General features: G+C 41.6%; 1 protein-coding gene across 3 annotated transcripts in view; it reads right to left on the bottom strand.

The window, feature by feature from the left end:
- The window catches only part of LOC118668255 (procyclic form-specific polypeptide B1-alpha-like), a 163,370-nt gene that overhangs the window by 29,603 nt on the left and 106,383 nt on the right, over positions 1-27,384 (bottom strand). For 2 of the 3 annotated variants that reach the window (XR_004971597.1, XR_004971598.1), the window contains exon 1: positions 735-797. The exons of the other annotated variant lie outside the window; for it this stretch is intronic. The gene's annotated coding sequence lies outside the window, so the exon portion shown is untranslated. Of the gene's footprint in view, positions 1-734; positions 798-27,384 lie in introns of those variants that run through there. 3 annotated transcript variants of the gene reach the window in all.

Here is a 27,384-nt window from a genome sequence, read left to right as displayed (position 1 = left end):
GCACTAAGTCAAGAAGAGAATCATCATTGTAAAGGACTGTCTGTAGCCTGGCTGGTGTGGCTCCGTGTTTGAGCGTGGACCCAGGAACCAAGAGATCTCAGTTCAGTTCCCAGTCAGGGTACATTCAGATCAATGCAGGCTTGGTCCCCAGTGTGGGGTGTGCAGGAGGCAGCCAATCAATGATGTTTCTGTCTTATCAATATTTCTATTTCTCTCTCCCTTACCCTTCCTCTCTCTAAAAATCGATAAAAACATGTTGGTTTTTTTCAAAAAGAACTGTCTGTTGAGCTATTTACTGTTAATTTTTTGATGTATACATTTCAATAGCTTCATAGTTTGTGGGTGTTTCTCTTTCATACCTTAATTAATAAATTATGGCTAGAACCTAGGCACTATATACATATAACAGAGAAATGATACTATATTAGTCCCCGGTGAAACACAGAATAAGTCTACAGTCATCACATTAACAAGAACTCACTAAGAGTACATTCAACAAATGTTATTTATCATTAACAAATACTTATTGAGCACCTATCATGTACCTGTCACTTTAAGTGCTGAGGACAAAACAATGAACAGAACAGCAAAATTCTCTGCCATCATATGCTTAAAAATAAGGATATTTTAAAAAGTTACCCCGCTTTCAGGAAAAGACTTATTGCTCTAACATCAGTTATAAGTAACCGCCAAAACTGGTTTTAAGTCCATTTCATCAATAAGTGACAACGAACCTCAGTGAGTGCTCTTCAGAAAGTCAGTCCAACAGTCTGTTTTCCTGTTTTTCTCTGTCTCCCTGCCCCACTCTGAAGGTCAGGTTCAGGAGCACAAAGCCTGGCTCTGCCTTACTCACCCTCTCTCTTCAGCACCTACTTCAGTTTCTGGCACATAGTTAGGACTTGGGAAATGTTGTTGATTGAAAGTGAGGAAAGAAATCTGATCAAACTTAGTCAAACTTATATGTGAATTAATGTTAACTCCTTACTTAAGTTCCATGCCGATTGCACTTTAAAAGAACCAAACTTGCCCTAGCTAGTTTGGCTCAGTGGATAGAACATCAGGTTTGAGGAGTGAAGGGTCCTGGGTTAGATTCCAGTCAAGGGCATGTACCTCGGTTGCAGACTTCTCCCCAGCCCTGGTGGGGCCTGAGCAGGAGGCAACCAATTGCTGTGTCTCTCACAAATTGATGTTTCTCTCTGTCTCTCCCTATCCCTTCCACTCTCTCTAAACATTAGTGTAAAAAATATCCTTGGTTGAGGATTGACCAATAAATAGATGATAGAGAGATGATAGATAGATGATCAATTTTTGAAAAGTGATTGCCTAATTTACCCTGGTCCATGTATGTGTAACAACAACGACATTATGAAACTACTCTCTCACCCATTCATCCAACTTCTATTACCTGAAGCAGCGGTTGCAAACCGGTGGGGTGGTCCACAGACCATTGGTGGTCCGTGAAGTACGAAAGGTTGGCGACTGCTGACCTCAAGTGTAACTGTTATTTCACGGAGGAATCACAAAGAGAATACATTTTTATATGATGTTGCTTCAGCAGTGTGAGGCGTGCACCCTAATTCAGCTTTTTGTTTTAGAGGAAAAATGAGATGGGGAGGCAAACAACATTTATTGAAATGTCTTTTGAGGCCAAATACTCTGCTGCATATCCTAATCACATCATAAAATTTATCCTCAAACCTATTTATTTGGTAACTCACTAATTCATTCAATCCTTCATTCAATACATCTTTGTGATATGCCAGGAATTATGCTCAGTCATGGAGATAAAGCAGTGAACACGACAGAGGTAGGAGGAAATGTATCTCTTAGAAGATGCATGTGAAGACAGTATCACTATCCCCTTTTCAGATAAGAAAACAAGGCTCCGAGAGCTTCAACAACTTGTTTAAGTCATATAGCTTTTAAGTCACCATACGTTTCAGAGCCAGAATTCAGACCATCCAGGCCTTTCTGACTCTAAAACTCAACCCCTTTGCAAGGCTGTGGTGGCTCAGTGATTGAGCATCAACTTATGAACCAGGAGGTCACGGTTTGATTCCCAGTCAGGGCACATACCCAGGTTGTGGGATCGATTCCCAGTGTGGGGTGTGCAGGAGGCAGCCAATCAATGAATCTCTCTCATCATTGATGTTTCTATCTCTCTCTCCCTCTCCCTTCCTCTCTGAAATCAATAAAAATATATTTTTACAAAAACTCAACCCCCTTTTGCTATCAAACTCTTTCCCTTTCATTTAGCCATTTTTATTCAAAATATGGTCCCCAGACTAGCAGCACTGAGAAGCTTATGAGAAATGTAGAAACTCAGGCCTTTATTCCTGCCAAACCTATTGAACCAGAATATGCATTTTTTTAAACAATTCTCAAGCGATTTATTTGCGCATTAAAATCTACACAGGTCTAGGCTGAGAAGCTCTTCAGTGAAGTAGGGGAAGAGAAACAAAGAAATTAAAGCATTTTGTTCAAACAATACCCAAAGGATTGTAATTACACCACAGTGGTCTGCATTTTGAGATAAAAGATGTGGGCTGAGCCTTCAAGTTCATAAACTAACCTGATAAATGGTTTATGCACTTACACTCAAGAAGAAAAGGACAAGAAACACAATCAAAGTTGCACACAGGCCCTTAGAACACATAACAACTCCTGGAAAGCACTGATTTTAATACAGCCGTTCGCTGAGTCTTTAGGATACGCCAGACTTATACCACCTCTGTTCTTGGTCAGGTAAATCCTCTTAATTAGAATGACCTCAGATTCCCTCAAAGCTGCCAAGCTACATTTTCTTCAAAACACACATTAAATACTACTTCCGCAGGCATTCACTCATCAAATTTTTTAAAGCCTCTTACAGTTGAAGAAAGGTCACTTGTAGGAAACATGGGCTTTTGAAAGGTGTCAGTCATTTGCAAAACATCTCGGCAGGAATTTTTTTCCTATTCCCCCTAGCCAATGACCTCTGTCCATCCTACTCAGAGGGAGCTGACCCACCCAGACCAGTAGTTCTCAACCTTCTGGCCCTTTAAATACAGTTCCTCATGTTGTGACCCAACCATAAAATAATTTTCGTTGCTACTTCATAACTGTAATGTTGCTACTGTTATGAATCGTAATGTAAATATCTGATATGCAGGATGGTCTTAGGCGACCCCTGTGAAAGGGCCGTTCGACTGCCAAAGGGGTCGCGACCCACAGGTTGAGAACCGCTGCACTAGACACTGGTTAATGCCCTGCTTTCTCTGTTAGTCCTAGGTTCTCAGCTCTAACCATAGCAGGTGCCTTCTGGATGCTGAGTGACAGGGCTGGATCTCTGTGTGGTCTTTCCTGTCATTCTGTAATGTTCTAGTATTTTTCTGTCATCACTTATAACTTCATACCTACAGACAGCTAACCAAACAACCAACCAACCAACCTACCAACAAGAAAACCCTTTTGAATGCTTTCTGAACCTTGGTCCTAAGACTTGGCTTCTTCCACCTTCAATGTCAGAAGTCATCAATAAACTCTAGATTTTCAAATCTAATAACTACATTTGGCGGGTTACACTAAAGCTTTATTCTTCCCACAAAATTCCTTCCACAAAACCTCCAGGGATTTTTTCCAGAATGTGAGTATAAGTCACTCTTGGGAAAACCAGAAAACAAAGATTGAAAAATGCTTCACTATTAAGTTCAAAAGTCACACTTAAAAATGCACAAATAAGCAGGAAAAGAGGTGTGTACCGGAGAGAGGTGTGAGACCCAGAAACTAGTATCATCCTTAGATCAAGTACCATCCTAGGTGAGAAGTAGGGGCTGAGAGAGCATTTCATCATCCAGACATGTTTTCGCTGACACAAATGAGGACCACGGACTCACAGTGGGCAACAAGGTGTCCGTGGATGTCCACTCAAGGATGACACTTGTACGTTCCCTATGACTTTGCCCCTGACCCCATCTGCCCACTCCATATAGACAATGACTTGTTTAATGATAAGGACACTCATCAAGACCTGGAGATGGAGGAGTCCTTGAATGCCTGGAGGAGGAGATGGTAGCATGACCAGAAAATTCCCACACCTGGCCAAGTAGTCCTAGAAGGAAAGAGTTCAAGATCCCCTTTTAAACAGGACATGGTAGGATTCCACAACCAGTTTTATTTTCTCAGACTGATTACTCTTAAACATGTTTACTGGCCACTAACCCTCTCTAATGCATTCCAGTTCCCTTATCTGTCTTTATGAGCCAAATGATCACTCCTCCCCCATTGACAGTTCCTCTAAAGCACTGGCTGCTTTTGTTTCCTCTTATCCTACAAAACTCTGCCCAGAGCTTCAATCCAAGGTCTTCTGCTACCTGCCTACCTCCTACAAGGCCCTTTCTTCTTGAACCTTCCCTTTGCCAATAGAGCACTGTTTCTCTGAATTCTTCATTCTTTGATTTTCCATTCCAATGCTTCTCCTGTTTCTAAAGTGATGCTTGATTGATTTAAAGGTGAAATTTGAACAATTTAAGCTACAGATCAAAAAGACCAAGCAAGTAGATGAATAAACAAACATGAATCCTACACTGAATAAGCTCACACTTTGGGAACAGATCTCAATTGTACCAACCACATGTAATATTGAACCAGACTAAGCCTTCAGTGGTTAAGATAGATTGGAAAATTGTAGTAATTAACTGGGTAATTTAGTAAAATAAATAAATATATTCTAACAAGTGAAGTGGGGGTGGTGGTATTTTTTTTTTTAACTAAAGGCATCCAGGCTGCCAGTCTACATTGATCAAATTGACAAGAAAATTGCTCAATTCTGTAGTTCATATTTCCTGGTAAACACAGTAAAAGACATCCAGATGACTGAATAATTTCATAAAGTAACTGAAGTATACACATTATACTCAGGCCTTAATACAATTTACATCTGTGCAAATGCCTGGCATGTGGTATCATGTAGAGATGAATCTGTATTTGCATAATGACCTCTGCTAACAGTGGCCCTGTAGGTAGCCTTTGAAGAGTGAAAAGATAAATGCTATGTCTCTCTCTCAGCAGCTGAAAGCTGGGTTAGACTCTCCTTGGGGAACTTTCTGGGTACCGTCTACAATACAAATTTGTTATAGACAGCCTCATATCTCATTAAGGCAATATCCCTAAATTTTCTCAAATCAAAACACATATTTGGTGACTATCTAGCCTAGGCATTAGAAAACATTTTCTGTAAAGAGCTAGAGAGTAAATACCTTAGGCTTTGCGGCCTCATGGTCTCCATTGCAACTGCTCAGTTCTGTCTTTGTAGCATGGAAGCAACCACAGACAATACATAAATGAATGGGCATGGCTGTGTTCCAATAAAACATTATTTGCAATAACCAGTGAAAAGCCAGATTTGACCTGATGGCCATAGTTTACCCACTTCTGGTTCAGACTCTGGGGTATAAAGTTGAGTTGAAGAGACAGTCAATTAATCACCCATCATCGTAATCACCATATTCTTCATCACCATCATCATCATCATCATCATAGTCATCATTCCAATTTTACAGGTGAGGAAAGGCTAAAATATAAATTTACACAATATTTACAGTGTTTGGGCTGGGACACCAATGATCTGTTCTCAAGTCCAGTTTGCTTTCCAGCAGAGAACACTGCACACATATAACACAACAATAAAATATTCTAGTAGTAGTCCAATAGTAGAGTAGGAAAAAAATGGTTAAAAAAAAAGAAAAAAGAAATTTAAAGATGTAAAAGTAAAGGAGTACAAATTAAATGTACACATTAGTAATGGTTCATTGGAAAGAAAGAAATATAACTGTCAACAGATGATACCATTGTAATTAGCTAATTATTAAAAATAGAAAAGGAGCAAAGGGAAGGCCAGACATTACAGGGATGTTCCCTACAAAACACTGGGGGGGGAGGGGGGGCGGGACTGGACAAAGGGAAGACAGACACATGCCTGGGGAAGTTGGGGTGACATAGGGAAGATGCTTATCAGTCACACCTGGGAACAGAGGCCAGAACGGGCGTGGCCACGGCAAGCCTGCAAAGATTTAGGATATGTAATTCCCTAAACAAAGGAATTCACATTCTTGGTTCCTCTTGGCATGCTGTGCTTGACTCCTGGCTTGGGGGCTCTTTTGCTCCTGTTTCCTTGCATTCCCCCACATGCAATGGACTAATGGACTGCACCTAGCCTAATGCGGAAATTGAACCAGCTCCAACAAAGAAAGGAAACTCTGGAGACTGACTGGTTTTGCTTCCAGCCTTACTGAAACCCCAGCTACACTTCGTCTAGGACTGGACTAAGGGAAATGGGATGTTAGAGATGCAGGGATTTAATGCCATGCAAATCGAAATCACTCATTGCCTTGTGCAAGACTCAGAAAATTATTTTTCTTGGGATATCATAAGAAGTCCACCGCCAGCAGCACCCAGTGGGCAAGAGGACCGCCCATTTTGTCCGACCTGTCTACTTGTGAACCACACTCACTTATCTCTAATCAGAGCTCTTGTTACCTGTAATACATCACATTGAGTTTTAGCTCATAATGAAAAGTGTCAGGGTAATAGACACAGGGCATTAATGACACAAAGGGTGAGCTTCCTTTTGAAACATCTATTTCCCTGGTTTCAAAGTGGATTCATATGTGAGCATAACTGAGCCCAACATGGGTAAAGATAATTCAGAGCAACTCACAGAAGCAGGTAAAAATATTTAGAATCATTTAGACATTGTTGTCTGAGAATATATATTTGGGTCCAGTCATTGTTAAATACGTTAATAAATTCAAGAGAAAAGTTTTCCTCCATCAGTTTTCATATACATCTATTTCCCATAAAATAAATATAATTTGTATCTTAAGATGTGTGCTAAAACAGAAACATGTTTTTGTTGTTGTTGTTGCTCCAAAGCATTTAACTCAAACTCCTTCAAAGTTGTTCATTATTACTGCTAATTTTTCTAGCAGCACTTGGATTTAGCAAAATACTTTGAAGTGTTCTGATCAAATGAGTGAATTGGTAAAAAGCAAGCATACTGCTTGAACTTTTAAGCCACACTAAATGTATTAATATTCAAATACAGATAGTATTTTAAAACAGCATTGTTTTTGTCATTCCTGTTTTCTTCATTATTGTTTTTGTCACTCCTGCTTCTGGGTGCCATTGGGTAGATACTACTGAGTTACCATCACCTGTCGTTCCGTCCCGTCCCAGGAGTCTCCACTTTGTAACCTCCTTGTGGCCAGTGGAACTATGTGACCAGACAAAGAAATGTGAGAAGATGTGTCACTTCTGGGCTGAGGCACCAGACAAAGAAATGTGAGAAGATGTGTCACTTCTGGGCTGAGGCAGTAAAAAGCCCCTGTGTGGCTCTCCCATCTCTCTTGCCCAGATCTGGCAAGTGTGGAGGAGTCTGTGTTGAGATGATAGAGCCACATTACTGTAGAAGACAGCTTCCCTGGAGAGTCTCTGGGAAACTCCGCCCTCCCGCCTCCCCCCCCCCCATTCCACACACCCCCCCCGACCCCACACAGGGCCAGGCTCCTAGGCATTCGATCTATGCAATCAATCTATGCAAACAGGATTCCACCTGATTGTTTTACTGCTCTGCCACCAAAATTTTTAAATTTTTAATAATTTTTGTTTTCATTTTGCACCAGGCTTCACAAATCTATATCCTATCCCACCCACAGAGCCTATTTTGCATGTGTTTCCGTGTGTGTGATTTTATGTCTGTGAAGCCACTGAGGTTTTGAGGCTATTTATTTCTGCATTGTATACCTAGCATACCCTCATTAACAAAACCATGAAATCCTCGAGCTTACTAAGTATATCTCTACTCCACTGTTTCACTGAATGCCCCTCTGCCCTCTGAGATAGGTACCTCCATTGGATGTTCCCACAGTATGGTACTATTATGCACTCCAGCCCGACATTTACATAATTCATTGTGGTTATCTACTAACCTGCCCATCTCTCTGTGGTGGCTACTATTTATTTATTTCCTCCATCCAATATTCCAACCACTCTAGTGTAACTTCCTATGTGTCAGAGTCAGGAACGCTAAGAACTATATGTCCCAGACTTCCTTGCAGTTGAGATAAGTGATGTGAACTAGGTCTTGCCAAGCTGATGAACCTTTGAGAGGTTTGGAATGAACAAGAAGGCACCATAGGGCCTGGCTGGTGTTGCTCAGTGGTTGAGTGTCAACCTATGAACCAGGAGGTCACAGTTTGATTCCCAGTCAGGGCACATGCCTAGATAATGGGCTTGGTCCACGGTAGCAGGTGTGCAAGAGGCAGCTGATCAATGTTTCTATCTCTCTCTCCCTCTCCCTTCCACTCTAAAATCAATAAAAATATATTTTGTTAAAAAAGAAGGCACCCTGAGGTTACTGATGCTCTTGGGGAGATTGGCTCTTCTTGAAAGCATGGTGTTAAGGGTAGTTCTTTCTAGGGCAGCGATGGTAGAGGGTCTTGCCCCAAACTGTAAACCAATAGCAGAGGGCTTTCTCTAGGGCAGGGGTCCTCAAACTACGGCCCGCGGGCCACATGCAAATACAAATACTGTATTTGTTCCCGTTTTGTTTTTTTACTTCAAAATAAGATATGTGCAGTGTGCATAGGAATTTGTTCATAGTTTTTTTTAAACTATAGTCCGGCCCTCCAACGGTCTGAGGGACAGTGAACTGGCCCCCTGTTTAAAAAGTTTGAGGACCCCTGCTCTAGGGCAAATCCATGGTTGAGCATATCTCTTGGCAGCTCTCATTCTTGCCTATATGGTACCCAACCCTGGTTCCCAGGGCTTTCCAAAGACTTTGTCAGCTACCTAATGCCCTAGAGCAGCAGTTCTCAACATGTGGGCCTCGACCCCTTTGGGGGTCAAACGACCCTTTCACAGGTGTCATTTAAGACCATCGGAAAACACATATATAATTACATATTGTTTTTGTGATTAATCACTATGCTTTAATTATGTTCAATTTGTAACAGTGAAATTGGGGGTCACCACAACATGAGGAACTGAATTAAAGGGTCGCAGCATTAGGAAGGTTGAGAACCACTGCCCTAGAGTATAAGGTGCTTGGGGACAAGGACTGAATTTTACTGATTTTTCAAAGTCACCTTCCTCTCCATCACCTAGTCACCTAGGACTAACTTGGTGTTTTGATGCATAATGATTAATTAACAGATGTTTTGGGAAGAAAGGCAGGCAGGAAGGAGGAAAGGAAGAGAAGCATCCCTTCCAAATAGTCACAGAATTGGAATACAAACCTGTTAACATATGCCTTTCATAGCTTAAATGCATTAAAAATGTACTATTGCTTTAATGCATAAAGCCCCCAACAGTCTTGCAGCTACAGAAAAATTAAATATCTGACAAGCCCTGCTGGATCTTTCCATGTGCTATGGTACACAGGCAAACAGGAACATTTGCTGCATTTGAGTTTTAGTAAAGTACCTATTTTAACAAGTCCTTTGCTGCTAACCTTAAAATCCTTAAAAAATAAAAGTCATAGCCCTGGCTGTTGTTGCTAAGCAGTTAGAGTGTCAGTCCACGCACAAAGGCCTATCAGGTTCGATTCCTGGTCAAGGGCATGTACCTGTGTTGCAGGTTTGATCTCCAGCCCCTCATTTGGGGTGTGTGTGGGAGACAACCAATGGATGTGACTCTCTCACATGATGTTTCTCTCTCTCTCCTCTGTCTCTCTTCCCCTCCCTCCTTTCCATTCTCTCTCTGAAAAGCAATAGAAAAATATCCTCCAGTGAGGATTAACAATACAATAATAATAATATAAAGAACCCCAAGCTTTTCCACAACTTGAAGGCTGGGTTTTCATCAGGCACGGATGGATCACATTACCCATGGTGGGGTAAGCTGCAGTTCTAGGTAAGGAAAGAAAATTTGTCAAAGTGACTCCAATGTAAGCCTCTTTTCACCCAGGGCTCTTAAGAAGTTCTCCCTCAGTCACCATGGCAGCTTCTTAGGTGGTAGCAACACCTTGAACTGCCCCATATTTTTAAAAAATCTGAAGTCAATATATTTGGCAAATAAGTAAAAGAATGGGCGCTGTGCCTGGCTGGCATGGCTCAGTGGTTGAGTGTTAACTTATGAACCAGGAGGGCATGGTTTGATTCCCAGTCAGGACACATGCCTGGGTTGTGGGCTTGGTCCACGGTAGCGGGCGTGCAAGAGGCAGCCTATCGATGATTCTCTCTCATCATTGATGTTTCTATCTCTCCCTCTCTCTCCCTTCCCCTCTGAAGTCCATAAAAATATATTAAAAATAAAATAAAGAATGGATGCTGCTCAGGCAAATGCACTCTGCTTCCCCATGCATTCCCTTCAGTGTGGAATGTAGTACTACTTTACACAGTATCAACTTCTTGCTTGTAATTGTACAGCCACTGGAAAGTAGGTCAAGCCACACTGGAGCTTTCCAATTTCCAAAATACTATATGCCATGCATGAAAGTTGAGACTTATCAGGGTTGAAGTACAGGAAAGGAGGGGGGAAAACACAAGCAGAGGATAAGAAGAAATGCAATATATTTCCTTCAAAGCCCTTTCATAAATCTTCATCCCCTTTCCAATAAGATCTAGGAAAATCACAGTTTCACTCTGGGACAGGGATGCTCATTACCCAAGTTCAAAACCTATGAAAAATTACAGTGGAAAAATCATTCACAATTGATTTATGGTTAAATTGAAAGAAGTGGAAGTGTTGGACCAATCATCTGCCTTTAAAATATCTTTCAATCCCAAACCCACTCTGAGGCTTGGCTCCAATCTGCTTCTATAATTAGGGGACCAACACACGAGGCGTTAATACCTCCAACAGATCATTAATCCTTCCAGCTACCTCGTGATGGAGGTAGAGGAAGGGCTGAACAAATAAAATAGTCATTGATCTCTATTTGGAGACTAGAGCAAGACCGCTCACTCTGTGTGTGTTGTTGGCATCTATCACACAGGATTGCTACACAGACCATCAATAACACCCCAGTTCACTTTAACAGCCTAATGCAGAGGTAGAAACTATGCGTGTTTCCTGGTAATTAGCAAACTAAGATCCATTTTAGGTGCCTACACTTGGTTAGTGTTAACAGGTGATTAAACAGCAACTATCATGATCTCCTATTACCTAGATATGGTGAAAAAAATTGATGTGTATGCACTAAATGTGTTCACAAGCTGTCTACCAGATTCTCCTGAATGCTTCATGAACTGATACCTTTTTTGGGGGAGCAGTAAAACCTCATTAATATGAACTGTTTGGGGTGGGCAAACTTTTTGACTGGAGGGCCACAATGGGTTCTTAAACTGGACCGGAGGGCCGGAACAAAAGCATGGATGGAGTGTTTGTGTGAACTAATATAAATTCAAAGTAAACATCATTACATAAAAGGGTACGGTCTTTTTTTTTTTTAGTTTTATTCATTTCAAACGGGCCGCGGGCCGTAGTTTGCCCACGGCTGGCTTAGAGGGTAAGCCTTCTAAATAATAGGGGAGGTAAGTAGTTATAGATTTATTCCTTAAATAAGAGAGGTTGCCTTTCTTTTATGGTCTGATAGAAATACCTTAAAATTAGGAGCCAATAGATGTGGAATCAACCCCTGCTCACCTGCTTTAGATGGAAAGATAAAGCCCTAGGCATTCTATTTCCCTCACCTGTTCACTGTAGATCACAATACTTGCCCACCTTCCTTATAGAATGATTCTGAAGATGGTGGGATAGAAAAACTTACCAAGTACCTTTGCAAAGTTGAGATCAGGATGCAAAGGTAAACTTCCAGATAAAGTTGGAGTCTTTAAAAAATCTTTGTTAATGGACAATGTTAATGACTCCTTATTAGTTTATAAGTGGATGCTTAGATACTACTTGAACATTATCTTAAAGCAGAGTAATGATTTCTGATTTGACATGTTTGACTGATTTATTATGTACTCTGTATAAGTATGAATCCCTATTTCTGGACCACATGTGGAGGAGCAGTGCTTCACTTTTACTAAAATAGCTCACAGTCATCCCCATGCCAATTCAGCACCTACATTCTCCTGGAGATAGATCCTGCATGGAGGGACAGGTAGCCCCCCAAAACACTAACCATATGGCCCTTAGAATTCTGCTTCCACTCTCCATGCATCAGTAGCAGAACAGTTTGAGTGAAAGCCTACCTCTGAATCTTTCCTTGTCGACCTCATGACCACTAAGGGTACAACAGAGCTACTGGCATGGAAGCAGAGTCTACCTCAGTTCTGATATCCTAGATATCCAGAGGTTACTGACCCTATTGCTAACCTGACAAAGATCTTCTAGAACTCCTTTAAATATCTTCTAGATATTAGTTTATTGTTCAATAAACTTTCTGTGATGAAGGAAATGTTCTTTAATATGCACTATCCAATATGGTAACCACCAGTAAGGGTGAGGCCTTGGGGATCAACCTAGGCAGGGGTGGGCAAACTTTTTGACTTGAGGACCACAATGGGTTCTTAAACTGGACCGGAGGGCCAGAACAAAAGCATGGATGGAGTGTTTGTGTGAACTAATATAAATTCAAAGTAAACATCATTACATAAAAGGGTACGGTCTTTTTTTTCCCAATAGTTTTATTCATTTCAAACGGGCCGGATCTGGCCTGCGGGCCGTAGTTTGCCCACGGCTGACCTAGAGCCAGAGTTTACTGGAGCCAACCTGATAATGAAATCAGCAGCAAAGTCAGGTGTTCCTACACACTCCTTCCCTACACTCCTTTCTGTGATGAGAATACAGACAATGGTTCTTAGACCAGTCATTTCTCATCTATCATATGGATTACCAGCATCCACAAGCACTGAAGGAACAACCCAGTTACCTGTGAGAGTCAAGTGACTCAGATGCACAGTGAAGGACCCAGGGTGGGTCTGCCAGGCCGAATGTGGTAAAGGTACTGTTTCAGGTTCTCTTTCTGGCCTCATTGAAGAGCAGCAGGCTAGTAACTGGTAGCCATGGTCTTTCACTGCTCAGATCCAGAAGATACCAGACCCTCATATCTACTCTACTTTAATACCTGGTGAACAACTGTGTTGCCAATGGCAACATAGTGACTTCATGCTGGAAGTCTTGTTATGTGAACAAAATTAATACTGACTGCATCTCCGCAGAGAGCATGGTGCTCTCCTGGTTTAGACAGAAAACAAACCATGAAGCTAAACGCTCACAGGGCTATGTGCGGGTCACAACAATAGAGACTGAATCAAGCACCTGCTCTTTCTTTTTCTCCAGAAAGAAAATTAGACTTGGAAGAGAGTAATAAAATTAGCCATTGCTTAAAGGAAAATGGCCATTCTAATGGCTCAGTGTAGAGCCAATCTCATTATTTCATAGAATAATAGAAGGCTGTTATTGTTACTTAACCTTTGTTATACTCGGTTTTCACATCTGCAAAAGGGCAGTAATAGTACCCACCATGCAAGTTTGTGGTGAGCACTGAAGATTAAGCGTTAAGTGTCTGGAGGATGCACTCAGGCTACCATTATTCAGCATTTTATACCTACCTGATTCCTACATCACTTCTAGGAATCCTTACGTGGTCTCAAAAGTTGGGAAAGGATCCTTCCAATGAGGACCCAAGACTCCTGCATTTTCTGTATTTGAATATCATTTTCTTCTATTAGACCTTGGCTATACTGTTTACTATTATATCCCAAGTATCAATACCTAGGACACAAAAGGAACTCTCTACATATTTAAAGAATGAATGAATGAGTGCATCTATGAAGGAAGGAATGCTTATGCCTTAGTCATCAATAGAACACATGTGGGGATGATTTGTTCTAGCCAGTCTACACTCATACCCTGCTCCCTTTCAGAATTAGAATTACCTGGTGGGCCGGTAGAACAATGGACCCCCAAAGCTGTCCACATCATAATCCCTGGAACCTGTGAATGTGTTAGGTTACAAAGCAAAGAGAAATTAAGGTTGCAGATGGAGACAACGGTGCTAATCAGCTGACCTTAAAATAAGAGCTTAACCTGGATTATCTGGATGGGCCCAATATAACCAATGGGGTCTTTCAAAGGGGAAAAGGCAGACTGAAGAGTTGAGTCAGAGGGAAATGGACCTGCAAAAGGAGGTCATATTGATCAATGTAAGGACTTGACTTGCTATTGCTGGCTTTGACAAAGGAAGGGAGGAGGCCATGAACCAAGGAATGTTGGTGACCTTGGAGCCCAGAAAAGGCAAAAGACATTCTGCCTTAGAGCCTCCAGAAAGGAAAACAGCACTGCTGACATTCTGATTTTAGCTTGGTGAGACCTGTGTCAGACTTCTATCCTACAGCAAATACATTTGTATTGTTTAAATCACTACATTTGTGATAATTTGTTACAGCAGCAATAAAATAAAATCCACTTAGGTAGTTTAAAAAATTTATTAATGCCTGGGTCCCACCCCCATAGATTCATACTGATTTTCATCTGAGATGTTGCTAGAGTATCAGGAATTTTAAAGTGCTGCAGGTGAATTGAATGTAAACTAAAGCTTAAGAATCATTCAACTATCCAATATTATTTGGATATTCAAAATCACACACAAAAATCTGCCCAGAAAAAAATATCAAACAAGTACTATGCTCAGATTGAGAGAAAGACGGGGTGGGGGGAGAGGGGGCAGGAATCCCAGAAATTTAATATTCCTTAATTTGTAATAGGAATGTGCATGTTCCTGCACAGTATTTCACTTGACCTTTACAACAACCCTATTAGGTGAATAGGGAAGATAACACAATGTAGCTTATACAGGAAAGAAACACAAAGTTAGTTGCAGAAAGATCCAATGGGTTCTCCAAACCTGGGAGTTAGTGAGTAGAGACAGCTCATGCTGAGACCATTTGGTGGCCTGGATCTTAAAAAATGGAAGTTCCTGGGACACTAGGAATAAGAAATTGCCCCTATGGAATCTACCCTTGATTTAGCATAACTGTGTTCCATGTCCAGGAGTAACAAACTGGGCGGAAGGGGGGGTGGGGCAGGAATGGTATAAATCATTAGAACTATTATTTTCACATTCTTGACTTTGAAATTGTGACTCTTGCCATTGGTTCAAATCAGTAATGGATTTCTGAATTGGCTTGAGTAGTCAGTGGAATCTAGTATTATCACCTAGATCAGGTGTTAGCAAACCACACCCAACAGGCCAAATCTGGCCCACTCCTGTTTGTAAATACAGTTTGAGTAGAACACCAGCATGATTATTTGTTTAGATATTATCACTGGCTGCTTCCTCACTACCATAGCAGAGTTGAGTAGCTGTGACAGAGACCATATGGCCCACAGGATCATCTGGCCATTTATGGAAAAAGTTGGCCAACCTCTGACCCAGATCAAGCACGGGTCCTTCACTTTCCTCACTGTTCACAACTGTTATTCTTCAGCCTATTAACTTCATGGGCACAAGTTAAAGAGCCTGGTAGAAGCGTCCTGCAATAACACATCATGGATATAGACAGAAAGACCTAAGACTGATTTTTTAATAATAATTTTAATTTAACCACTGATTTAGTTCAGAAAAAATCAATATACTTTGAACATTATCTCATTTTTTCTGACAGTTTTTATTAGAAAAAAAATGGAGATAACCAAAAGATTAAAGACATCACTTAAATCATTTAAGATATCATCAGCTACTTTTTTGTCTTCTCCTACTGTCAGTGTTTTGAGAATTAATTGCTCATTTGTACATAGCACTGTACAATGCAATTTTAAAAGACATGGTATTTGCCTTCTGGGAGCTTACATAATCTAAGACAAGCAAGGATGGCAGAGAAAGAGTGCTCCTTAGGGGACATACTAAACAAACCCATAAAACAAACAAATAAGCATTAACATAATGTATTCACAGAAGGTGAGTCTAGATTTAATGGGAAGGCACATAAAGAGGTGTTCATGAATGTAACCCAACTCTTCTAAGAAACTCTTTTAATTATTTAATGGAAGGTTTCCTGGAGATGAAGCTGTACATGAAGTGATTAAGGTGACCTGAGAAACAATGCTAGGCATATGGTTTAATTACACTTAAAGGGGCTAATTAGATGGAAGCGTTGGTACAGAAAATTACTCTGGGAAGACTAAGAAAAGTTGAAAGCACTGTCACACCCAACATTGAGAGGGAAGACAAAGCTAAGCTTGAGATGCAATCATGGAGCATGAGGAGCCCAATCTCTTAACCCACCCCAGGGCAAGCATCACTAGCTGATCACAGTATTCTTTCCAGCTAGACATAGGCACAGCCTTACAGTTCTCTTCATCATAGCGCTCTAAGACTCAACACTGATAAATGATCAGAAGTGGCCCTTAAATTTATAAAAGAATGATAACACCTCAAATAAAAGTCTTAATTCATTGGACAATGAGAAATGAATAACTGGTTGTCCTGACCTGCCCTTACCCCCCACAGAAACTGAAAATGATAAACGATAACCTGAAGAGTGTTCTTAGATATCAACTCAAAAGGAGCAGCAAAGGAATCAGGGAATCTCTAGAGAAAAAAACAATTGCTAATCAGAGGGAAACCTAGCTCTTCTCATAAGAGAAAAGAAATATATGCTAAAGAGTAGAGTGGAGGCCGAAACCGGTTTGGCTCAGTGGATAGAGCGTCGGCCTGCGGACTGAAAGGTCCCGGGTTCGATTCCGGTCAAGGGCATGTACCTGGGTTGCGGGCACATCCCCAGTGGGAGATGTGCAGGAGGCAGCTGATCGATGTTTCTCTCTCATCGATGTTTCTAACTTTCTATCTCTTTCCCTTCCTCTCTGTGAAAAATCAATAAAATATATAAAAAAAAAAAAAAAGAGTAGAGTGGAGGCAATTCCAAATTACTAAGCATGTAGTGGATATTGTGGGGTGTGTCCAGATTCCCCTTCAGGGCTGAGACACTCAGCTCCTCGGCTATAACTGGAGCAGAACGCCCCACAGCAAAGGGAATAAAGAGCAAAACAGAAACCCACTCTGGCCGGAGAGGAAGTTATACAGAAGATGCCATGGAAACTCTGAGCCTAGAATGTCTGAGGGAGAAAACAGTCTGGAACTTCCACTTATTTAATGACATTTCCATATATATTAAGGAGGAGTTCTCATTTTTCCTTCAATTGCCTCCTTCCAAAAAAAGTCTGTGGTTGTTCCCATCCCAAGCCTGACATCACCTCCGGGCCGTTTCTTCACTGTCAGCCCCAGGGACTGTCCCCAAGGCTTCCACACCACCATGCTTCTCAGGGGCGGCACTCAACTCCTTTTGAACCCCAATTCTAAACTGCCCTTTGACCCTTGCCCTAAATCACCCTTTGAGTTGCTCTGGGAGCTGTTTTTCTTCACCACAGAGACTCTGCTGGGGTGTCCCACCCTCTGCTCTCTCTTCCTGATACTTTAGCAGAAAGAACGAAGGCAACATCCCATTAGAAGCTCCTTTCCCTTTTACTCTTCCTCTACTCTTCCTTCTCAGATAGTCATTCCTCCTGGATTTTTAAATATTGTCTCCTTCTCTCCTTACCCTACTCCTGAAGTCCCTCTGAGTGAGGATCTCCAAGGCCATGACTAACACCTAGAAATAACTGCTTCAAGAACTACTGGTTCCTGCTCCTTCTCCATGCTGGTATTCATCTTCCCACCATCACTTCATTACTCCTCAGCATCATCACTCACCCCTCACTTATAGTCACCACCTTAACCCCTCCATTTGCCTGTAAAAGGCAGCAGACCCCGCAGATTTACTCAAATCCTCATAAGACTCTGTTAACCGGAGAATGGCCCCAATTGAATTTACCATGACACAAAGGAGTCCAAGGACTCAGTTCTCACCAGCACTGCAAAGGCTCAAGGCTCTTGGCTCCCCATCCATTGTCCTCTATCCAAGACTTCTTCCACCTTCAGAGAAGGGGGACTGCAAGTATACCCATGCCCTTATTCATGCTAATATATATTCTAAATAACCAATAGCTGTATCTGGTTCAGAAATGGCATTCAGCAAGATCTCTCTACTTGTACATTCAAGGCACAAATGCATAAAAGCATAAAAGCATGAGTGCCTTTTAAGTACAAGATGCTGTGCCCCAATTTTTCTGAGTCCGACATGATGATGGACTAGCAAATTTCTTGGGTCCAGTGTTAAAAATGAAGTGGTTAGAGGTGTCTCTGGGTCTAGCTGACTGTGGCCTAAGTACCAATAGAATATCCAGGCATCTACTGAGAACTGAATGGGCACCAGATACCTGGCTGTCTGATACCACCTTTTGTGGTCCCAGCTATCTCAGTCCAGTTTCCTTAGAGAATTCAGCTCAGGTGAAAAGTGGTTTCTAATGGGAGACAGGCTGGCCCCAAGGTCCCTGCTGAGAGGATTGGTGAGGATGAACCAAGAAACTCATGTTTTAGAAGAAATTACAAAATAATGAGCTTCCTGGAAAAGAGGATGGGAGACTAAAAAATCTAGAAGGCGAGGGTCAGAGGAAGCATCAATAAGAAAGTGACTATCGCAAATTTCATATCTGTATCATTGTCTTTGAGGCCAGTGACCAAGACCCGGTATGGTCTGGATTTACCCAGGAAGTTTCAGTGAAGTAGACATAAAGTTTATCTTCTTGTCTAATATTGTAATAACTATGTATGGTGCCAGGTGGGCATTAAAATTATCAGGGGTTGGAAAGGTGGAGGGAGTGTGCTTTCTTGCCAAAAGAGAAAGTTCTAGATACCTGAGGGGGAAAATTAGTATTTTATCATTCTGGTGATATTATTGAACTTAATAAGTGAATACTATATAGAACATAGATGAGTAGATCCCCTTCCATACCCCCACACCCTCATACAACTCACACACCCAGAAAAGTCCCCAAGTCTCCATTAATTGCCTCACACCCGAACACACCAGAAATATGGAGAGAAGGCAGCATAATGGATCATCAATATCCTTTCTCCAGTTACACAAGAAACTGGGACAAAAGTGGGATCTGGGAACCCAATCAAACAAGTCCAGCAGCTCCTGCATTTTCAATCAACTATGCGTTTAAGTTAATATCAACTAGGACACTGGAGCCTTGTTGAATTTAAGTAAAAATCAATGAGTTCTGCAGAACCCTTTTGTAAAAGTAAGTCTGGAAGAACAATCACTGAAGAGGGGGATAATTAGATGAGTCGAGGAGGTTTTTTTTGGCTTTAATCTCAACCCTTGTAGAAGAAGAAAGAACACACGGAATTCTTCTCGTATTTAAAATTGAGGAGAAGCTGAAGAAACTAAACTTGCGTATCCTTTCTAAGAATGTGCTGCAAGGTAGGAAAGTCAATGATGCTGAAAAAACAAAGGGCCAAGTCCATAGATACTGGCTTTAAAACAAGAAAAGGGCTGAGGCAGACAAAAGGTTCTCTATGCAGAGCCACTTGTCTACCTGCCCCTGCCAGCAAAAACAAACAAGCAAGGCTTTATAGGAACAGGGACAGGTGTGCGACTCATCGCCTGGCAGGTTATGAACCATCGCAGTGCCTCCAACCTGCTCCACCCGCTCTGACAAGGCTCAGTTTCAGCTGGTAGACGACTGCCTTGACATACTAGACATCAAAATATTTAAAAACATCACTTCGGAACTAATTGGAAAACAGTGGCTGTCCTGAATCCCTCCAGATCTCCCCCACCCTGACTGTCTTCAGTCTCTCTTTTGGAACTTTTTGGACCTCCTCACCATTCAATAGCTAAAATGTTAAGAGCTGCCACATCAGGTGGCCTCCAGGACCCTGTTTCCGGTGGGAGCCTTGGGTCTTCAGATGGATTGGTACCCATGCCTTCCCATTCACTGAGTAGTAAGCATCACCTCTATGCTCTCCTCTTGCTGTGACTGGCAGTAAGTGGTTCGTATGGAGAGCTACTTCTTCCCTGGGGAGAACCACGAGCTCCCCATTCCCCAGATCAACCCAGTGGAGCAATGGTCTTCAAAGTAGCATTCTAGGCCATGCCTGCTTTGCTCTGAGAATGTAACACACAGCACCTCAAGGGTGCAGAAGCCTGGACTTGGCATTAGAATGACTTTGGTTTAAACAAAGCCCAGATCTCCCACTAGTTTTGTGGCCATGATGCATCACTGAGCTTTGGTTTTTTCACCTCTACCCTGAAGTACAGCCAAGGATTCTGCAGGGTTTGGAGAGGATTAAAGGTAATACGTATAAAATGCCAGGCATAATGTGTGGCATCTGGTAGGGGTCTGATAAAATGTTCTAATGTTACTATCAGACTAGAAAGGGCAGTTGATAGGACCTCATGCTCATGTCTATCTTTGTACTCCGAGATGCATTCATTTAATTTCCAAAATTTTTGTCTGCAAATTTTTGTTGATTATTTCATGCAACATCAATCAATGTCCTGTTCTCAGAGACCATTTGGGTAGATGCTGTTCTATTGGAAAAGCAGGCACAATACAGGGCCCAGCTGGTGCACCCATGACCCCTGCCTCCTTGATGTGACAACTCCAAGATCTCAAAGCCCATGTATAAGTACCTCTTCACACATTAAAGATGAACTTAAACAATACCTGAGGCTGATAATCAGTTGAACAACTGGATCAGTTGACCAACTTGGAGGTCCTGAACTGGGGCATCACTGAATCAAGTTCTTGCCCTGAGAACTGGCAACCACAAAACACCGAACTCCAGCAAGATGCCCCAGCAGCATAAGTGCCGTAGTGCTACTTGATGGGTTCTGCAGCAACAGCCAGCCGCATGGCTCCACATTCTCGGGCCTGCTGCAATGCTGCCTTCAGGGTCAATGCTATAAAACTCCATTACGAGACCAGGATATGATGAGGCATTAACCATAGACCCTTGTCTAGACAGGCTCCATAGGCAATAGTAGCTATGTTTTAGGGGCCATGCACTGTGCCAATTATTTTCCATGTTTCATTTACAACCAGCCTACAACACAGGCATAGTCTCAATGATACATATGGGGAACTGAGGCCCAGGGAGACAAAATAGCTTGCCTTAGATCATACGGTCAACATACAAAACCAGAATGCAAACCTTGTCTGTTTTACCTCAAAAGCCCATGCACTTTTCAGTGTGTGATGCCTCTGATTCATATTTAATTCTCACATGGAGGTTGAAATACACTGTCTCCATTTTGCAAATGAGGAAAATGAAACTTAGAAAGGTGCACACTTCTAAGTGATAGAGCAGGATAAAACCCAAACATACCGTCTCCCTCCATCTAAGTGCCTGCAAGGGTGCAAACACTAAAAGTGGAAGATTTCGCATTCATTTTATTTTTAAAAATTGAGGCAGCCAAGCCCTAGCCGGTCTGGCTCAGTGGACAGAGCATTGGCCTGTGGACCAAAGGGTCCCAGTTCCATTCTGGTCAAGGGCATATACCTCGGTTGCAGGCTCCTCCCTGGCCAGGGCCCTGGTCAGGAGGCAACCAGTCGATGTGTTTCTCTCACATTGATACTTTTCTCTGTCTTTCCCTCTCTCTTCCACTCTCTCTAAAAATCAATGGAGAAATATCCTTGGGTGAGGATTAAAAAATAATAAATAAATAAATAAATAAATATTTCTCTAGAAAAAAAATGAGGCAGCCTTGGTGGGAGGGGAGATACACAGTAAAAGAAGATGAGTAAATAGGGTACAGAAAATGTGGACTAGGGAGCCTGCAATAGGCCTGTATCCTCGATCTTCCTTGGACACAGTCTCCAGGGAAATATCTGTGAGATTACCCTGAATCAAGTTTGCCCTCAGTCTTTGCTATTTTTTTTTTTTTTTTAATGAGCCACAAATTCCCAACTCAGGAGCCTAGTTGCAGAAAGGTATTTGTCATTTCCTGGCTGGAGCCGATGGACTTCAACTCTCCTCTCCTCTCCAGTCTTCAGGGACTTGACTCAAGATCTTGCCATTTATTTTAATCATACAAACTCCTTTGCTCCTTCCATCTCTGACATGATCAGTTCAAGGACCTTTCGGTGGTCAGCCCAAAAAGCAACATGCCCCACCTGTTAGGAACAGGCAATATTTGGCAAAAGGTGAGCATGTGACTCAAGTGGTCAAGAAGAAACTGCGCCTGAAAACAGCAAATACTGTCTGATACCACTAACCCTACAGAAAGTTCTCTTGGTCTCGAATTGAATACCTATATTTCAAGCAAGCGACGCGACTGCCACTCTTTGAGAATATTAAAAAGAGTAAATAATGGCACCTTTACAAATTCAGCAGGCTCTCCCACCAAGAGGCTGAAGCCTACCTGCATGGAAGCCATCCCACACAGAGTGAAAGGAAATAGGATCTCTGCTCTCGTCAGCAAAATAAATCAGCAGGCAGTCAGAAGGCAGGCAGAGTTTGGCTTGTTAAGAAGTTAATATTGTGTAAAATTTAAGTTAAAAAGAGAAAAATAAACAAGACAACGCTTTCTTTAGAATCAAAGATTCCACAGATGGAGAGAAGGATCTGGGGCAGCTTTGTTAATTGACATGGCTAAGGAGGCCCCTGCTGCCAGAGCTATGATGGACGATGCAGCTCCATAGTCCCCACCTTAACATGGAACCCAGGCTCCTGAGGTCAAGGTCCAATGGCCTTGACATTCCAGCCCTTAGCCACAAGACTGGGAAAACTAACTAGCAGGCTGAATGAGTGAATCAAATTTCTAAAGATTGTGACAGGATAGCTAGACTGATGGGTAACAACTAGTAAGAAGGGATTTTATAAGGAAAATATATTGCTCAGGTGGGATCCTTGGCTGGATGAATCACCAGCAGGGATGAACATCCACAAGGAAAAATCATAAAAAGAGAATGTGTATCTTTAATTCTTTCACCTAAGGGGATGGACAGAGAGAACAACACAGACAGCATTACTGACCTAACTTCCAAGAGCCCATTTCTTCCCACCTGTAGATGCCAATTCCCTGGGCTCTCACTCCACCAACTAAGCAAACAATAATTGCATATTGGAAAAATAATTGCATATTGGAGTTGCTTCCCACATTTTTGTTTTGAAAATATTCAAACATAGAAAAGTTAAAAGAATCCTCTAATGAACCACCCTATGTCTATCACATAGATTTGAATTTGTTAAGATTTTGCTTATGTGATTGTGTGTTTCTGTGTCCCATGCATTTAAAAGTAACTCAAAAAATCTTCAGCATACATTTCATAACCATAATATCATTATCACGTTACCAAGATAATATTATCACTTAATAATAATTCTCTAATAATACTGAATTTCCAGTCCATATTCAAATTTCCCCAGCTCATTCACAGTATCTTTTATAGCTGTCCTTCACATCAAACCCAATAGAAATTCCCATGTTACATCTGGTTGCTTTATCTATAATAATTTTCTAGAACAGCGGTTTTCAACCTGTGGGTCGCGATCCCTTTGGCGGTCGAACGACCCTTTCACAGGGGTCGCCTAAGACCATCCTGCATATCAGATATTTACATTATGATTCATAACAGCAGCAACATTACAGTTATGAAGTAGCAACGAAACTAATTTTATGGTTGGGTCACAACATGAGGAACTGTATTTAAAGGGCCAGAAGGTTGAGAACCACTGTTCTAGAAGAACCTCTCCATGCTTTTGGTTTGGAATTGATCTGATTGGTTTTCTTTCGGTGTCATTTAACTGATTCCTTTATTCTCAGTATTTCAAACTAACTAAAAATTAGGTCTACATCTTGATTAAATTCACCTTACACATTTCTGACAAGAATGCTTCATTGACGATGGTTTTTCAAAACCTTGCTTTATGTTGGAAGGCTCATCATGTCCATCTGTCTGTCCTTTAGTGCAAGAAGTTGGGTACATGGAAAAAGCAGTGACCACAAGATCTCTCCCTTGTAAATGCTATGCTTTTCCTTTTACAATTAGCAAGGAACCTGTGGCATCATGCTTTCATACTGTGTGAGCCTATTTTTTACCAACAAGACTTTATATCAAGATTTTAACATCTATTGGCAATCCTGGGCTGTGTCCATTATTTCCTAGGAACCGTGAAAGCAGAGATTTTCTAATATTATCATTACTTCTTTATTAGCTGCCATTCTTTATTAAAGAAGAACTTTCCTTCATCAACTGCAGATGAATTACATTTCCTCCTAAAAATTCACATTAGGTGCACAGATCTCCCTTACACTTGAGAATTCCAATCAGATAGTCTGTGGTCTATAACAGGGGTCAGCAGGTGTTTTCCGCAAAAAGCCTGATAGCAAATATTTTAGGCTTCACAGGCCATATGGTCTCCGCCACAACTATTCAATTCTGCCATAGTAGCATGAAAAGCAGCCATGACAATACATAACTAAGGGGATGCGGATGTGATCTGATGAAACTATACTTACAAAAATAAGTGGAGGGCCAGATTCAACCCTCAGGTCATAATTTTCCCACCCTGGTATTGAATAATATCATTTACCTTTCAGACACATTTTATTTGCCCTACTGGGTGGCTTTAAAAGCATTTTCACTTCGATCACGCAGTCTGTTCTTCACAACAGCCATATAGCATACATGCCCATACATATGATTGCTATTATGCAGATGAGATAAAGTTCAGAGTGGAGCCTAGAATCTAGATTTCTCCACTCCTTGCCTGATGCTTGTATTCAACGGTCTTTCTTTATGTAGAAAGGCACACCCCACCCCACCCCAACCTACCATCATGAGCAACAAATCCAATGCCCCTCAGACTTCTGAAAAAGTAAAGGTCAAACACTCTAATCTCCAAATTATGCTTTCCCCAGAGAGTTAGCTATTGATTTGCCAAAATGAAAAATAAACCATACACATACTCTGAAGACTATGGTTATGTTTTCATTTCCACGAAAAAAAATATTCAAAATGTTCTGAAATGCATAACCCAAGTGGAAATTAATGTCTGGGCTTAGTTTGTTAGCAGAACATAATAATAAGCAGACGTGCAAAACCCTTTCACACTGCCATTAACTTTGCCACTGAATCTATCAAAATGTCAGAAGCCACAGTTTCCTCCCTAACTGATTAGCACATGGTGAAATATATATCACCATGTTGAACATTGTAAAGTGCTACTCCATAGTCAGTTAATATTACTGTTGTCACTGATATTGTTAGAGACAGAAATGATCCTTACATGACTACAAAACACATATTTTGCCTAACCAAGTAAACTTGCATCTGTGCTAGGAATGAAGACTGTATTTAAAAACATAGTAACAAGCACTAAATCGGTACTGTTTGCTATTGATTTGAACCAACATAGAGTATTGATGAAAACGGGACATTTAAGGGATCACATTCCTTTTTTTTTTTTTTTTAAATGCAGAATTTGTTTTGAACTCAATGGGAAAAGACAAGGCTACTTAAAGTTGGGAAATTCTTAGCCATCATCTTATGTCACACCTCCAAATCTTAGCCATCATCTTTTTTTAAAAAATTCTTTAAGTATTACATAAGTCTCCTTCCCCCCCCTCCCCATTGACCTCTCCCCAGCCGCTCCCACCACCACCCCCCCCCCCAGCACAGCCATCATTTTATAGTCACACCTCTAAATCCTAGCCATGGTCTTATTGTCATACCTCCAAATCCTAGCCATGGTCTTATTGTCACACCTCCAAATCCTAGCCATGGTCTTGTAGTGACACCTCCAAATCTTAGCCATCATCTTATGGTCACACCTCTGAATCTTAGCCATGTTCTTATGCTCACACCTTCATAACATGTTGAAAGAGTTTCTGAGCTGCAGCTGTCCTTTCACTATGAAAGACAAAAAGGAAGGAACCCAACTTTATGGGGCAATTAGTAGGACCTGACAATTTACATTAGGCCTAGCCCTAATATTTGCAGGGGCAGGAATACAAATGAAAGCCTACATATCATATGTTTAATATTTTCCAATTATAACTGCTGCTAATAAATAGTTAAGTGAAGTAAGCCCTATTCTACCTTTAAAAATATTTCATAACTATAACATTTCAAAATGTGTGTAAAGCGGTGGTTTTTATACAGCTGAAAGTCAGCAAAATATCAAAGACAACTGAATTTAATTCTTATTGCACATATCTGGGTGTTGCAATGATGGACCTGTGATTTGGGGCTGAGTAGTTGTCTAATATTGCAAAACTAGAGGCCCAATGCACGAAATTCGTGCATGGGTAGGGTCCCTAAGTCTGGCTTGGCAATCAGGGCCCATCTGTGGGGCAACTGGCAGGGCAATCAAGGGGCCCCTGCTGGCACCTGCCTTGGCTGGCCTAACACTGCCAACTCGCAGGCCCTGCCCGCCCCCCTCCATGCTACTGGTCGCCTCCCTCTGTAGGGCAACCAGTGGGGCAATCTGGGGGGTGGGGGGGGCATTGGCACCAGCCTTGGCTGGCCTGGAGCCTGTGGGTAGCTCCTGCATTGAGTGTCTGCCCCCTAGTGGTCAGTGCGTGTCATAGCGACCGGTTGTTCCACCGGTCGTTCTGCCATTCAGTCAATTTGCATATTAGGTTTTTATTATATAGGATGTTCTTCAGTCACCATGTGTAAGAATTGCAAAGAGCTCACTGAAAAAAAAAAAAGAAAGAAAAGAAAAAAAAAGAGCTCACTGATTCACAAGTAGCTCTGGAACCATGAAGAGAAGCAAGAAGATGATTCCTCGGTGCTATTGAAAAATAATACTTTTTATGTAATAAACTACTACATTCATGCTGAGAGAAAGGTTTTACAATTTAATTAGTCTTTTGTCTTACCTAAGAGCTTTTGCTGATCAAACCCTCCCCACACTCCAAGGCAGCAGTTTCAGACAGCACAACCCACAAATCCTCACAGCAGCCACCTTTCATTTGAGAACATTGGACAAGAGATGTGGGAAAGTGTCCCTGGGGGCTGAGAGTGAGTGTTTAGCTACCAACACTGAGTGCTCAGTCCTGAGTAGCACAGGCATCACATATTCTTTATCAAACGCAGGTGTGTGTGTGCCCAGCCGGTGTAGCTCAGTGGCTGAGCATCAAACCATGAACCAGTAGGTCATGGTTTGCTTCCCCATCATGCCTGGCTCAGTTCTGAGCAGGGGGTGTGCAGGAGGCAGCTGATCAATGATTCTCTCTCACTGATGTTTCTATCTCTCTCTCCCTCTCCCTTCCTCTCTCTGAAATCAATAAAAACATATTTTTAAAAATACATGTGTGTTTATAATTGTTGAACATAAGGATGTCCAAAGTGTGTGGCCCAGGGCAGAGGCCCCTCTTGCCCAGCTTTAGAGGTAGTATTGCTTGATATTCATTTCCTTATTCAAGGCAGCTGTGAATCGCTATTTTTCAGTGTCTATCCCTAACCTAAGTCCACCGTGCCTCAGAAGTGAGGGTTTTAATGACACTCATGTTGCCATATCAAGCGAAATCCAAGGTGTCAAAATAGCTACTC

The sequence above is a fragment of the Myotis myotis genome, unplaced genomic scaffold, assembly GCF_014108235.1.
Source record: "Myotis myotis isolate mMyoMyo1 unplaced genomic scaffold, mMyoMyo1.p scaffold_m19_p_13, whole genome shotgun sequence".
In the NCBI taxonomy this organism is placed as follows: Eukaryota; Metazoa; Chordata; class Mammalia; order Chiroptera; family Vespertilionidae; genus Myotis; species Myotis myotis.
Note: the sequence above shows the minus strand (reverse complement) of the source record. Positions and strands in the feature narration are given on the sequence as shown.